Here is a 15079-nt window from a genome sequence, read left to right on the forward strand (position 1 = left end):
TCTTATTTGAACATGAGCTAGCACTTTTTTATGGTCTGCAAAGACTAAAATATGCTTGGATGAGAATGGATGTGCCCAGTTCTTTCATATTGACACTTGGCTCCAGTGATGTCAAAAGCTTCCACGCTGACCTCTGTAAATCACACAGGCCCATTTGGGATTGAATTCAGACTAGAGGGTATTGGGGAGTGGGACTCAATAATGACTTGGAAAGTGAGGATCCAGAGCTTCTTCATTGTTTATGGAATGAGGGAAGTTGGGAGGCAGAAAGAGATGGATTTTGTGTGAGTTGCAGAATCGGGACCCCAAGAAGAAGCAGTTTGAGGCTAACTCTGTTGGTATTTCTTTGTCTGTTATATGCAAGGACAGAGGCACTGTTGTCAACCTGCTCCAGTGCCCAAGGCATGAGAGAAGTGTTTGTCAGCCTGGGGCCCTTTCTCACTCTCACCCCTTCATGCCATGAGGACTGTGGTGCTGGATATTAGACTCTTTCCCCATAGACCCTGTTGCATTTCTAGTTTCCAAACTACCCAGGACTGACTTTCTTACAGAAACATGAAGAGGCAAGATTTTTACTTTAAAAGAAGTTGACATTATACAATTGTGAATAGTTTCCAGGATTAAAAATTGAATGTGAAGTTATTCAAGTGACTTGTCTGTTTACAGCTTTGTCTATTTTGGGTGAATTCTTTGCCAACTATTTCCGTAGCCACACTCTTAGATTTTGAAAACGGTTAATTTATCTAGGCAGTAACTTCTCTGGTGGCTTTGGTTCATGGCCAAATCACTCAAACAACTCACCTTTAATTTGTTTTGGAAGCATATTTGTAAGGAACAACAACAACAAAAAGTTACAATTTGGCAATGTCTATTAAAATAAATATATATAATAAATTAGAATATCTAGAAATCTGTATATCAGGAATTTATTCTACTAAAACACTAGTATGAGTGATACTACTCAGTGAAACATTGGTGAAATAAATGCATTAATTTAAAATGGAACACTATTCAGCTGCTAAAGTGAAGGCGGTAGACGTATAAGTAACTATAGCAACTGGAAAAAAGTGAGATGCTTAGAGTGTATGATATGATGCAATTTTTGTCTTAAGTATCTGCATATGTGTATAGGTAACACACACAGGTATCTTTGTATGGCTATAAAAAAGCTCAAAAAAACAGCTGTCCTCTGAGGACGTAGGTTTATAGGGGCACATTTTCTTTTCTTTTCTTTTCTTTTTTTTGTATTTCAAAACTATTTCAGTTTTTAATAATTATGTGTCCCTTTTGAAATAAAAACATACCTTAAAAATACCTTGTTTCTCTTCACCCCTTCAAAGCAAGTCAGGAGGCCCAATCGGGGTAAGTACTAGGTCTGCCATCCTAAGCATCTGATGAATTAAGCCTTGGGCATCCCTGCTCAGTATGATATTTTATCTCAAAAGTCTTATCCTGACCAAACCATCAAGCCTAATTAAAAATGGAAAATTCATGGAAGGAGAGGCCTCTCTGCACACCCCAGGGGAGCCATTCTTTCCTGGCTCCCTCTGGATCCTTCCAGTTCATTAGCTAAAATGGAGTTAGAGGAGATGTCTCCGGCCACAGCTGCTGCCTTCTCAAGTGTCGCTCTGATCTGGTCAGCAAAACCCCTGGCGGAAAGCAGCAGGCTCTAAGCAGCCCACCAGCCCAGGCCGCTGGCTGCCTCCAAAGCAGGCCTGCTGGCTGGGCCTGCCCTCCCTCCATCTCCCCCTACTCCCTCTTTAAGCCATGTGTTAGGGATAATCACTAGGAAACATGGGAATTGAGAGGCTTTGTTCTTCCTGGCACAGGAGTGAGGCACTCACACCCCGGGGCTTTACTGTGGATATTCCAGACCTGAGATCTTGGAGATGACCAGAGCCAATGGCCTTGTTTGGCTGAGGAACACTGTGTTCCCCTGGGAACTAGACTCTATACTCCGAGGGGTGTTTAGATTGTGAAAGAGAATTGCTCTTCTTTGCCACTCTTCCCTGTGAACCTGAGGTCCCCTTTGTGGGGATGCTTTTACCCTCACTGTGGCCCATGAGAAGCCCAAGGGTGGACACAAGACTGAGAACAAGAGTCTCATTAATCTGAAGGCAGCAGAGCAGGATGAGTCCCATAGCAGTTAACCACAGAAGGAGCACCTGGCTCCAGTTCTGGTGTGGTGGCAATCCACCTGGCAATGGAAATGGAGTAGGGAGATAGGGAGAGTCCAGCAGAATGAAAAGTTCTGCTCAAAAGGGTCCTTCTCTGCTCCTTAACTCTGGAACTACATTCCCATAGACCATGGTGCATCATCAGAAATCGCAGTTTGGTCATTTCCTGACCGTTTATACTAGAGTTTCTGTAGTCTTAATTCTCTGCCCTCTTCCCTGCTCTCTTTTACTAATATGATTATACTGACAATAAAAGAGACAGGGCAGACAAAACCAAGCTGGTTCTATGACTGCCACCCCTTTTTTGATCTGAAGCCTAATCATTCAACTTTTTTTTATCCTAGTAAATTTTTTTGCTTTCATTATTTAATAAGAAACAAATCTTGCATATCTTGATTACTTAGATAATTTTAGAAATTTTCTTGTGTCGTTGTCAAATGAGGTGTTTTTAAAAACATATCTATGTGTAGCTAGTTCAAGTAGGGCAATCTCTGTATTTAGGCAGAGATGAATTACACTAAAGAAAGTACTCTAGGGGGAAGGGTATAGCTCAAGTGGTAGAGTGCATGCTTAGCATGCAAGAGGTGGTGGATTCAATCCCCAGTAGCTCCTGTAAAAGTAAACAAATCTAATTACCTCCCCTCTACCAAAATAAAATAATTAAATAATACAATAACAAATTAAAAAAAAAAAAGAAAGAAAGTACTCTCAGATTTTTTGTTTTCTTTCAAGTCCAGGACTTTACTACTTGTGGCAGAGCTCACTGGAACTCACTAATATCTGTGTTCTTTCCTTCCTGGGCACAAAACTAGACCTCATTTCCTAGTTTTCTCTTGCAGCTAAGTGTGGCCTTGCTGGAGTTTGGTCAGTGGAATATGAGTGAAAGTGGTGTGTTCCTCTTTCAGGCCTGACCCATAAAAATCTCTCATGGGCAAGCCCCACTTTCTTCTCCATTTGTCTGCCGAATAGAGAGATTTAAAGTCTAAAGGAGATCAGAGTTACAAGATGGAAGAAACTGAGTCCTGAATAACTTCGTGGAGTAGAGTCTTCCTAATGACCTACATTGGACTGTGATTTGAACAAGAAGTAAACTTAATGTCCTAAGCCACTAAGATTTTTTTTTTTTGCTATAGCAACGAGTCTCTCCTAATACCTTATTTAAATGAGCTACTTTAAAATAGAATTCAGAGGTACTTTCTATCTACTTTAGCTCATTCCCATGATAGGAAATACTACAGCAATATTAATATTCTATATTGTTAGTTCTTCATTTAGAGAGAGAGCTAGTTCATGGCATCAATAACTCTTTAAAGCAAGCTTTTTTTTTTTTAAGAATAGCAATACCCTATGAAATATTTATGGGCAAGCCCTCAGAGACTGTTTACACTAGAGTGCTGTTAGTCTCAAGGACAAAAAATTGACTTTCCTTGTAGCAAGACTAAACACAAATTAAAATCCTCACTTTCTTCAATTGCAATGTAGTGGCTGAGGGTAAGGGAACATTATTATTAGGTCATTTCTAAGATGCCTTCCAGACACCATGTTCCAATCCTTTAAATTTACTTGTAACAGAAACTAACTTTTATTAAAAGAAAAAATTATTGAATAGATTTGCATAGGTCACACAGTAACAGAAAATAAGATCTCACATGTAGAGAAGCCAGCGCAGCCCCAGGAATCTCAGTCATACTGGCTTGTGGAAAGTCTCTTTAGCTGCCGTCAGAGTGATTCAGCTCCCGTCAGAATGATTCAGCTCCATTTATTATATCTGTTCCTCCCTTTTACAATATTCCATTTCCTGGGGCAGAGGGTCAGATGTGGATTGTTTACATGCCTACCCCTTGGACAGGATGGAGTGTCAAGGCTAAGAGACTCAGAAACACCACAAGGTTCAAAGGAGAGTATACCCCCCAAAAAGGTAGGACTCAGAAAATCCCTTTCAAAACACAAAAGGGTAGTAGCAGGAAAAATAGAAGCCAAGTTAGATGGCTGTCACTCTCTTTTGCCTGATTATGTCCTCTGAAGGATCTCGGTCCTCTTTCCTGTCTAATAAATATCTGAAAAGATGATGCCAGGTCAACACATAGAACTTTTATAACTAAAGGCATTATTTTTATAACTAAATGATAGAGTTACCAATCATTAGACTAGTAGGAGGCATTATCACTCAAAAGCCTAAAATATTTTACTTTATTTAGTTGCTTATAATATGAATACGACTCCTGGGCATATATTCCAAAGATGTGAGGCATAATCATTATAGGCATGTGGCATTATGGGTAATGGCAGTTTTTAATAGTGTGCTTAAATTAGCAACATTAATAGGTTTAGCTGGGAAGTATCTTCAGATTGACAGCAATTTTTAAAGTAATTGCTTCATTTTAGCAAGAAGCAACATTTGGGCTCATTAGCATTTGAGGTCAAAAGGACAGTGAGTAAATCATATGAATCCTGTTTATTGATCCTTGAATCACTGGGCTTTTAATCCACAGCATCACCAGCTCCTTGTCTGGGTTACATGTACTCTGTGAAATGCAGTTATGTTTGTTTTTAAAAATTCTGTTTTGAAATAGTTTTAGACTTACAGGAGCATTATAATGATAGTACAGAGAATTCCTCTATACCCTTCACTCATATTCCTCTAATATTAACATTTTATGTATCCATAGTTACAGTTATTTTTAGTAGGTAAGCATGAACACAGTCATTTAGGCCTGAGACAGACTGATGCATTTAGAAGCATGGGGTTTTAGATTCTAACAAGTTGGATTTAGGTGCTGTATCACACATAGCTATTAGACAATGTTAGACATGTTACTTATCTGTAAAAATGGGGTGCCATCTTTCTTACAGGGTCCTTGTGGGCATTAAACATTCCATAAAAATGGAATCATCTTGTTAAGTTTTGGTCCATGGTAGATGCTTATTGTATTTTTTTTTTTAACTTTGGGCGGAGGAGGTAATTAGGTTTATTTATTTTTAGAGGAGGTACTGGGGATCGAACCCAGGACCTTGTGCATGCTAAGCATGTGCTCTACCAGTTGAGCTATACCCTCCCCCAGTAGATGCTTAATAAATGTTCATTTCTTTCTCCCTACACCATCTCTCATCACTGTTTTTACCCGTCTCTATACTTTCCTTCTCTCATCTTTCTTTCTTCATATCATTGGATAATGTCACTTTTTTCCTGGCTTTTATTTTTTGTTTTTGTATCTGTCCCTGACCAGACTGCCTTCCCCACCGTCCAGTTCTGTCTGGCCTTTTCTGATACTGGTGGAGGAGATGGCCTTTCTGACCTGAGTATTACCCAGACTCTTGCTGATTCAAGCCTTATCATTCACCAAGATGAGTGTGAAATACTCACATGTTTCCACATCACTAACAAGTACAAGGAGAAATTATGAGGAAAAAAATGAAACCAGCTGTAGGTTGCAAAATGTATGATTGTGTGTGCACACACGTGCACGTAGGTGTGCAGGAGGCAGTCAGATAATCAGACAATGATAGAAACTCTGAAAAACAACTCACGTCCTCCTGCATTTTAACACTGGAAGGGATTCCTAGTATATGAAGTTCAAGATCCTGGATCCAAATAATCCATTTTAGCCAAGTAGGACTCAGAGCCTTGAAGGGCTAATCTACTCTGGTCATTTACTCTGATAAATGTCCACTGGGAAGGGAAACAGTACAATACTGGCACCATTTCACCTCTCAACAAAAACCTGCTTAAAACCAGATGCCTGGTAGCCATATGACAGACGCTCCACCCTGAGGAGGGGGCTCCCCTGAGGGATCGGGCAGAGGCATGTGTGATTATGCTGCACGCCTGCTTCTAAGCCTAATGGGCAGGCTGGGAGGGAGAGATGGAGCCCTGAACATCTTGGAGGTGACACCCTCTGAGCCATAAGTGCTCCAAATAGGATTTAGTCTCAGTTTAGCAGCTGTCCCATGGCAACAGCCTTTTTTTTTTTTTGCCATATGGGGGAGCCGTATTTGGCATGGAATCGGGATCCTCAGGCTGGTAGAAACCCTATTATCCATGTGAGAGTGTGGGTCAGAGGCCTAATTTGAGGGCGAGTGGGAGAGAGGAGAATAGGCACTGTCAATCTCCAGTTGCTTTTTTTTTTTTTTAAATACAATTTCAGGGCTGTTGTTCTGGTCTCCAAGCCACAATAGGAGAGGGGAGTGAGTATTACTTTGTCACCATGAGGGACTACAATAAGGAAAAAACAATAATCAGAGTTGGGCTGGCAAGGAGTTTTCACCAAGAAGAAATGCTTGCCCGTGGTGGGTTTGTTCAGAAGTCTTGCAGGAGTCATTGGAAGGGTCACTAAGTGAAAATATGATCCTTTGGTAAAGAAAATGGAAGCCAGATGTGGGGCAAGTAGCGTTTCTGTAGAAACTACATATTCAGATTTGTTGCAGGGCAGGAAGCACGGAGGCTGAGGTCTGGCAGTGTCCTTGCTTGTGACGGCTATGGCTGGGACACAGGACCAGGGGTGCTTTCTTTTCCTGAGTGATGGGGAGGGTAGGGCAGTAGAGGGACGATCAGGGGCCAAATTTGTTATGGTTAAAGACTGAATCATTAGCATAAAACATACTGGCTATTTGAGCTTTGCAGAGGTGGCAAAAATATAATCATTTTACCTAAGAGCTCAGTGTTAGGAATATTCAATTTTGTGGGAAATACAATGTGTAATCTTTTAGAAGAGAAACACTAACACATCATATCAGTACAACTATATGACCTAATGGAAAAATGGTTGACAAACAAGAAACCTGATTTATAGCCTAGGATCTTTGGCTGATTTACCCTTTCTTTATGTATCAACAGGAATAATAATAATGACTTAACACATTATGATTAGCCTTGTGCCAGTACTTTCTGTGTATAGGTACATCCAATATTAATACCCTCTTCATTTTATCATGAGACTTGAGTTAAATAACTTACTGAGTGTCACACTGCTACTAAATGACAGAACCATCGTTTTGATCCTGGGTCTCCTGACTGCAAAGCCTATATATACAATGCCCACACCAACCATATACTCTTTACCCTACAGGGTTTGGCAGTGATGAAATTAGGTAATAGGAACAGACTAGTTGTGAGATGGCTGATAGAATGGAAAGAGCCTACCTTTTGGAGCCTGATAAAAGTAGATTTGAATACTGTTATCACCTTGTGACTAGCTGCAAATTACTTAATGTTATAAGTTTTGGTTCTGTCATTTTAGTTGGGAATGGGAATGACTGTTTTGCTGGTTGTTGGAAGATTAACACTGATGTTTATAAAGTGTTCAATTAGTAGTAGGAACTCAAAAATTGGTAGCTATCATTTTATATATTAGTCTTTTATCTATTAGTCTTCGGGACCAGGACCACGCATGTATTTTTATATCCTACTTCAGTTATAATGGGGCTGGAAACAAAGTTGTCATTCAGCGATCAATAACAATGGCTAACACTTACTGGGAGCTTGCCACGGGCTGGGTGCTGTTCTGGGTTCTTTACATATATTAACTCATTTAACCACAAAATGAAGAAGATGCTCTTATTGCCCTGATTCAGCAGATGAGGAGGTAACTTATTCACAGTCATATCACAGTCACAGTCACAATTTGTAAGTAACAGAGCTGGGATTTAAAACCAGGAGTCTAGTTATTAATTACTATGCTATTATTAGTCATAGATTTGTAAGATTGTAGAGTTGGAGGAAGGAAGAAATAGAGGTTTTATAGTTCAACCTTCTGCCCTACAGTGAGAATTCCTCGCTTGATATTTCTGAGAGATGCTTATTCAGCTGCTGCTTGTCTGTCTTCAGTAACAAGATACTCCATGGTCCAGGGAGGCTAGAATAAAACATGACAGTTGTTGTCCATCAATAGTAAATTATTATTTTGTTACTTCAAGAAAGATCACATTAGCTTTTTGGACAACCTTATCATACTGTTTGCTCCTTCTGGCTTTAGGTAATGATAATCTCCTGTTTATTAGTCTGCTCAGGCCGCATAGCAAAATACCATAGACTAGCTGGCTTAAACAACAGAAAGTTATTTTCTTATGATTCTGGAGCCTAGAAGTCCAAGATCAAGGTTCTGGCTGATTTGGTTTCTGGTGGGAACTCTTTTTTTGGCTTGTAGACAGTCACCTTCTCACTGTGTCCTCAGAAGGCCTTTCCTTGGTGCCTATATGTTGGAGGAGAGAGCTCGGTGTCTCTACCTCTTTTATAAATCCTATTGGTTTAGAACCCACCATTATGACCTCGCTTAACCTTTATTACCTCCTGATAAGCCCTATCTCCAAATATAGTCATATGGGGAGCGTTTAAGGCTTCAACAAATGGATTTTGGGGGGCACAGCCTATAGCATCCTATGATCATAGGATGTAGCTGGGTGCTGGAGACCTGTGATGAAGAACTGAAGAAAAGGGCCATGGCCACTTGATCTTGGGCTGCAGGGCAGTGTGGGAAGTCAGAACTGCGTCTGTCTGCAGGGGTTGTACTCCCTGTCTCTGTAATTCCGCTGAACCACTGACATTCCCCTTTCTTGATTTTGAGTAGTTGTGATATGACAAAGTGAGAACAGAAAGGGAGACAGCTGAAAACTGTTAGTGCATCCATAACTCTGAGCTTCAAGCTCAGGGATTTCCCCATCTATCTCATCTTGGGCATTTTGCCTTCCTGCCATAGGAAACAGACGCAGAGAGGGCAGTTGTAAGCTGGAGCCGTTAATCATAAGGGCAAATGGAGTTCTCTCAGGAGCTTCATTGCTGGCAGGATGACTTTGGAGACCTGCCAGAGAAACATCAGCAGCCTTGCAGAGAGGCTTAAGGTGGGGAGACCCATGGCCCCTGTGTTCCAGTCTGCTTCAGCCTAGAAGAGAGTGAGGACAGCGCAAGTGGGGCATGCCCATCGGGAGTCTCTAGATTGCAAATGCTAGAAAAACCAACATAATGTGCCTTAAGTAAGATGGGAATGTATTGGTTTACATGAAGTACACAGGCAAGCTGAGCTTCCAGTCTGGTTTGGTCCAGTGCTCGTATGTTATCACTATGATGTGCCTCTAGGCTTTCCTTGTTTGGGTGTCAGCTTTGCCAGCTCACTTTGTGGTTTTATATGCTCATACTACTAATTCCAGAGGAAGACTAAACATGTTTCCTTGGCTCTGAATGCTTTATGTGCCATTTTGGAAATAATCAGGGGATTTATTTTTTTTTTTAAGCCAATCAGAGACTCCCTTGTAGCTAGGGTTGGATTCAATTCCATGGAAACCACATGACTGGAGAATGGTGGAGGGTGGTTTCCCAAAGGAAGTTTTGGATCCTCTTTCCCAATGAAAAGAGGCTTGAGGCAAAAACTTTGGACCTTTGGAACTTTAGGAAATGATTGTTGGACAGAAACTACAGCTATTTATTACAGAGCATTTCTGACATGGTCCCCAAACCAAATCTTCAGTCAGTTTTGCTGGAATGTCCTGAGAATTGTAATAAGGTATCACTTTCTCTTCATACTCTTATTACAGCAACTTTATGTTTTTATATGCTGGGGGATAGGACTATAATCCCCTCCGATTTTCTTCCATTTATATTTGAGATTTCCCCCATGGTCCTGTCATTTGTGCCCAGCCACCCAAATACAAATACTTATCAAGTGTCTACCATGTGCCAAGGGATACTAGATGCTGGGGATGTTGCAGTGAATAAGAGAGAGATGGTTGCTGCCCTCATGGGGTTTTCACTCCAGTGTTCTAGTCTCCTCATCAAGCCTATCCATCGTGTTGTGTGGTCTAGGCTTCTCTGATCTCTCTCAGGCCATGGCTGCCCCCACTACCACACTGGCCTTGTCCTATTCTTGTACACAGAGAAAAGGACTTCCCCTTAATTCTTCCCACATGGCAGAGACTGCTGTATGTTCTCATACATGTAGGATGGCACTTGTTACAACTGTCATGAAGTATGTATGTATTTATTTGTTTAATATCTTTCCATCTAGACTAATCATAAAGATAGCATCCATGTCTATCTTATTCATCATTGTTTTCCTTTGCCTAGCACAGTGTCCAGAGCATATTGGGCATTCAGATAACTTGAGAGATCTTGAAGACTGTCTGGTTTAACACTACTATTTAAGGTGAAGGAATAATGAAACAAACAAACAGAAAATACAAAAAGAATCCTGAAACAGTTACTAGGTGTGTGTCTTAGTAGGTTCAGGCTGCCATAACAAAACACCATAGATTGGGTGGCTTAAAACAGCAGAACTTTATTTCTTACAGTTCTGAAGGCTAGGAAGTCCAAGATCAAGGTACTGACCAATTTGGTTCCTGATAAGAACTCTCTTCCTGACTTGGAGATGGCTGCCTTCTTGCTACATCCTCACATGGCAGAGAGAGAGAGGAGGTGAGGGGAGAGCGAGGAAGCTCTCTGGTGTTTCTCGTTATAAGGACACTAATCCTGTTGGATCAGCGTCCCATGCTTATGACTTCTTTTAACCTTAATTACCTCCTTATAGACCTATTTCCAAATATAGACGCATTCTGGGTTAAGGCTTTAAAATATGAATTTTGGAGGGACACAATTCAGTTCCTAGAAATGTTGTTAGAGAATGAGGGTCCTCCCCTCCCAGTCTAAGGTTGATTTTCTCAGTCCCTGTTTTTTGTCCAAGTCTTTGCCTCATCCAAGAATTGGAAATATCTACTCCTTTTAGGCAAAACTTATCCTCAGTCCATAGCTCCCTTCTGAAATAAAGGACAGAAATGTTTCTAAAGACCAATCAGGCTCAACCTAAAATTAAAATCTTCTCTACCAAAAAGAATACTTATATTTTATTTGATTGAAATATAGTTGATTTACAATATTGTGTTCATTTCTAGTGTACAGCAAAGTGATTCAGTTATACATATATATATTCTTTTTCATATTATTTTCCATTATGGTTTATTACAGGATATTGAATATAGATCCCTGTGCTATACAGTAGGACCTTGTTATTTATCTATTTTATATATAGTAGTTTGTATCTGCTAACCCCAAACTCCTAATTTACCCCTCCTCCCCTCCCTTTTCCCTTTGGTAACCATAAATTTGTTTTCTATGTCTGTGATTCTGTTTTGTAAATAAGTTCATTTGTATCATATTTTGGATTCCACATACAAGTGATATCATATGGTATTTCTGTTTCTCTGACTTCACTTATTATGATAATCTCTGGGTCCATCCATGTTGCTACAAATGGCAAATACTTATATTTTAAATTTGAAACGTCTACATTTAGGTTATTTCACGTTGTTCTTCAAGAAAAATTGGTAGATGTAACCAAGGTTTATTTAGGTGTTACTCAAAACAAAAGGCTTTGCCCACCCTGAAGGGAATTCAGGTCCCTGTATCTGGGCAGATAGAATTGCTTCCAGCACTTAGATGGCAGCCTCTCTTCCACCCCCTCCTCCCTCAGATTTTACCTGTCAAGCTTTGGAAAATCTTAGGAGTGGCCAAGACTCACATTATACTTACATTGCCCAAGTTTCTACAAAATCACATAGTGCACTATTTTAGTCTCTGAAGCTAGACGTCTTTATCTCTGAACCTTGATGGCTGAAGTAAAGGAAAACTCCTATCCTAAAACACCAGATATGTGGTTTCTGTGCATATAATGGGTGGAAGCAGGGATGATAAATGGGGCATAGTTTTTCTTTGTTCTGAAAATCTGTAGGTCAAATAGCTGTAATTAAAAAACCAACTCCTGGTTGCATGAAATAGCCTTGAATATTGGTAAAGTCAACAAAGTTGACCCTGAACAGTGAGAAGGTTAGAGGCGCTGACCCTTACGCAGTTGAAAAATCCACTATAACTCTACCTTTGGCCTCCATATCTGCGGTTCTGTACCCATGGATTCAACCGACTGTGGAATGTGCAGTACTAAAGTACAAATTTAGTGAAAGAATCTGCATATAACTGGGCCTGTGCAGTTCAAACCTGTGTTGTTTAAGTGTCCATTGTACTTCAGGCTGGGTGGTGTTTTCTTTAGTAATGGAAAACAATGTTTCTTGCAGAAAAGTACAGATGTTTAGAAGTGGTTTTTTTTTTCTTCCACCCTCCTTGATTGGTCTAGAATTTCTGTGGAGAATACTTGATGTGACTAGTAAGTGCTCTAAAGTTCATTGAAGAAACCACCTAGACCATTAATAGCTTAAAAACAAGAGTAGAATATGATTTTCAAATGGTTGAATCCTGGTAGTATCTTTTTGGTAATAATAGTAAAGACAACATTTATATAGTGCTTTGAAGTTTACAAAATGTTTTCTGGGTTACCATTAGGTCTATTTTAGGGCTGAGCACTCTGTTCAAGCCCAAACTAGTAAATCTAAATCTCATCATTTAAATAACATGTAGGTGTTTGTGGTGGAGGTGGGGCATAGTTTTGCCTCCTCCCGCCCTCAGTGTTGCCTCTGCTTTTGGTAGGTCACAACATTCTGTCTGCCCTGCCACTGCCTGCCCCCAGAATTTCTAGAGCTTTTGCTGCCTCTGCATCCAAACAAAGATGAGGGGGTCTTTGTTACCAATGAAGAAAGAACTGAATGTGGGATAACAGTATTACTTGATTGAATGCAAAACTGTTAACTCAGATCCTTGTACTTACATATTCATCCTGGCTCACCATCAGCCACCTGGTGGATATTTGCTAGTGCACATCCATTTAATGTACCAGATTCTGTATTTTTCCATTCCCTAGCCAAGGCCCACTATTGGCAAATACTGAACTTGGCAAGTTAGGAATCTAGAGTGGGAAGTCCGTTCCTGGGTGAGCCAAGGGAAATTTCAAGACCTGTAAGCCCTGACCAACCTTGGGGATGTGGTGACGAGATAGAGATGACAGATTTTAAACTGTGGATACTCTCTTCCAGTACCGTTCCCAGGATTACTACCCTCGTGCATCCCTCAGAGCAGTGGAGAACCCAAGCTTTCTATCCCTTGGACTTTCTGCTGAGCATAATTGCTTCTCCCCTTGGGATTCAGCCAAATGGAACCTTCTTTGTGACCTCTGAGTTCCTATTGCTGAGGAAAGAGGAAAGCACTAGGTTATGGAGAGTTCATCAGGCCTGTACATAAAAAGGGCTTCTGACTTGTTTGCTCCTAAAGGCCAGAATGTTGTCCCTCAATCGCACGTTAATAAAAATATTATCCAGTAGTGGTAAGTGAGAGTCTTCCTGATATATCTTATTTTAATTCCTTTGAATTTTTCTGTTAAGATGTTTGTTTTTTGGTATGTGGTCACTTTCATGTGCTGTGTTTCTTTAACAATACCGAGTCTTTTACAAACGTATTTGCATAGGTGTGCTAGTTCTCTTCGTACATATACTTGCTAAGTAGAAAATGTTTTGCCTCCTTTGGAATTGCTCTTATTGGAAGGGTGTTTCTTTATATGTGGTTCATGGTCAAGCTTCGTCCACTTTTGGTTCTTTGTAATGGTTTTCTTTTAAAATATATACCCATGTATATATTATAAAATAAACTTCTTCTCCCATGTTCCCCAAGGGAAGCTAGGCATAAAAAAGAAGTGCAAAAAAGAGGAAATTCCAGTGCATCTATGCTCTTGGGTACTTTCCAAACAATGATTAAAATTTTTACCACAAAAAGAAAACCTTGCTCATAACGATGGATGGGGGTCCACCTGGTCCATCTGGTGTTTTAAGTTTATTTTCTTGGCTTCACTCTGGTCCCTCTCCCAACCTCTTTGTCATTTTCCCCAAAATACCCAGGGCAGACTTGAGCCTCTCTTTTAGCTAGTTATCTGAGCCTTTCTGCTAATTCTGTGATACATGAAAAATGACTTTGAACCTGGAGGACTGGAGCCTTTTAAGATGTTGGGGTTTTGAGGTTCAGAGAAGAAAGTTCTACCCAAGGCTGAAGTTTGAGAGCACAAGTGCTTGGAATTCTTTTCTCCTTAAATACTGAATGAATCAAGCTCACCACTCTGTTAAAAGTTTTACCAGCTTCTTTCTTTAGTGTCTTCCCCATTTGATAGCGGCGTAGAGATGCTGCATCTGATAATAGACAACAACTTACAGGACTAGTGTGATGAAACCTGTATTTAACACCCATTAGCGTTTGAGCTTCCTCAGCTTGAAGGGTTTGCTCAATTTCTTCCTGGTCCAGTGCCTGTAAGTCAGTGCTTGTTTGTATGGGAGACTCTCCACTTGATGTGGGGTTAGATGATCCGCAGTGGGAGAGGGAGTGTGCTGGGACAGCATGGCAGTCACATGGCTGTTACTATTGCTGCCCTCACTGCTACTGGTGCTGCTGTTAGTGCTGCTGCCACTGCTGCTCTAACAATGACGATAGCTGATGCTGCTGTGGCTGATTCTGTTGCTACTAGTATTGCTCCTTCTACTGCTGCCATTAGTTGCCATTCACATATTCAGTTCTATGCTAGATGCTCTAGGGATTTACAACAATTCATTGTTAAAGCCTTGAAAATGTTTGTAGTCTGCCTAAGACTAACCTGAGAACTAATGGCTGGCAAACAAGCACAATAATTATCTTTTATTTAGCATCAGTATGTGCCAGATGCTTTAGCTCATTTAGTTAGCTCATTTAGTTATTTTTGACTATCCTAAGGTTACTATTAACCCTTTTCAGCAGATGAGGAAATTATGTTCAGAAAGAGCAAGTAACTTGCACATGAGCACACAGCTAGTGAATGACAGAGCTGGGATTTAAACCTAGGTCTGTCAGCTCTAAAACCTTTGCCATCTTCACTAGGCTGACCTGTAGGCTTTAAATATGGAAAGCACATTCCTCTTTAAAGTCTCAGGGAATTTTACAATGGTCCCCAGAAATGGCAGGGCATGTGTCATGACGAAACTGAAACGCAGAGAAGATAAATGACTCTCAGAATTAGTTA

General features: G+C 40.4%; 1 protein-coding gene across 5 annotated transcripts in view; it reads left to right on the top strand.

Moving 5' to 3' along the window:
• AKAP6 (A-kinase anchoring protein 6) overlaps window positions 1-15079 on the top strand; it is a 567738-nt gene that overhangs the window by 50210 nt on the left and 502449 nt on the right. The window contains exon 1 of one of the 5 annotated variants that reach the window (XR_012073485.1): window positions 13295-13366. The exons of the other annotated variants lie outside the window; for them this stretch is intronic. The gene's annotated coding sequence lies outside the window, so the exon portion shown is untranslated. Of the gene's footprint in view, window positions 1-13294; window positions 13367-15079 lie in introns of those variants that run through there. 5 annotated transcript variants of the gene reach the window in all.

This window comes from Vicugna pacos, chromosome 6, assembly GCF_048564905.1.
Source record: "Vicugna pacos chromosome 6, VicPac4, whole genome shotgun sequence".
Lineage (NCBI taxonomy): Eukaryota > Metazoa > Chordata > Mammalia > Artiodactyla > Camelidae > Vicugna > Vicugna pacos.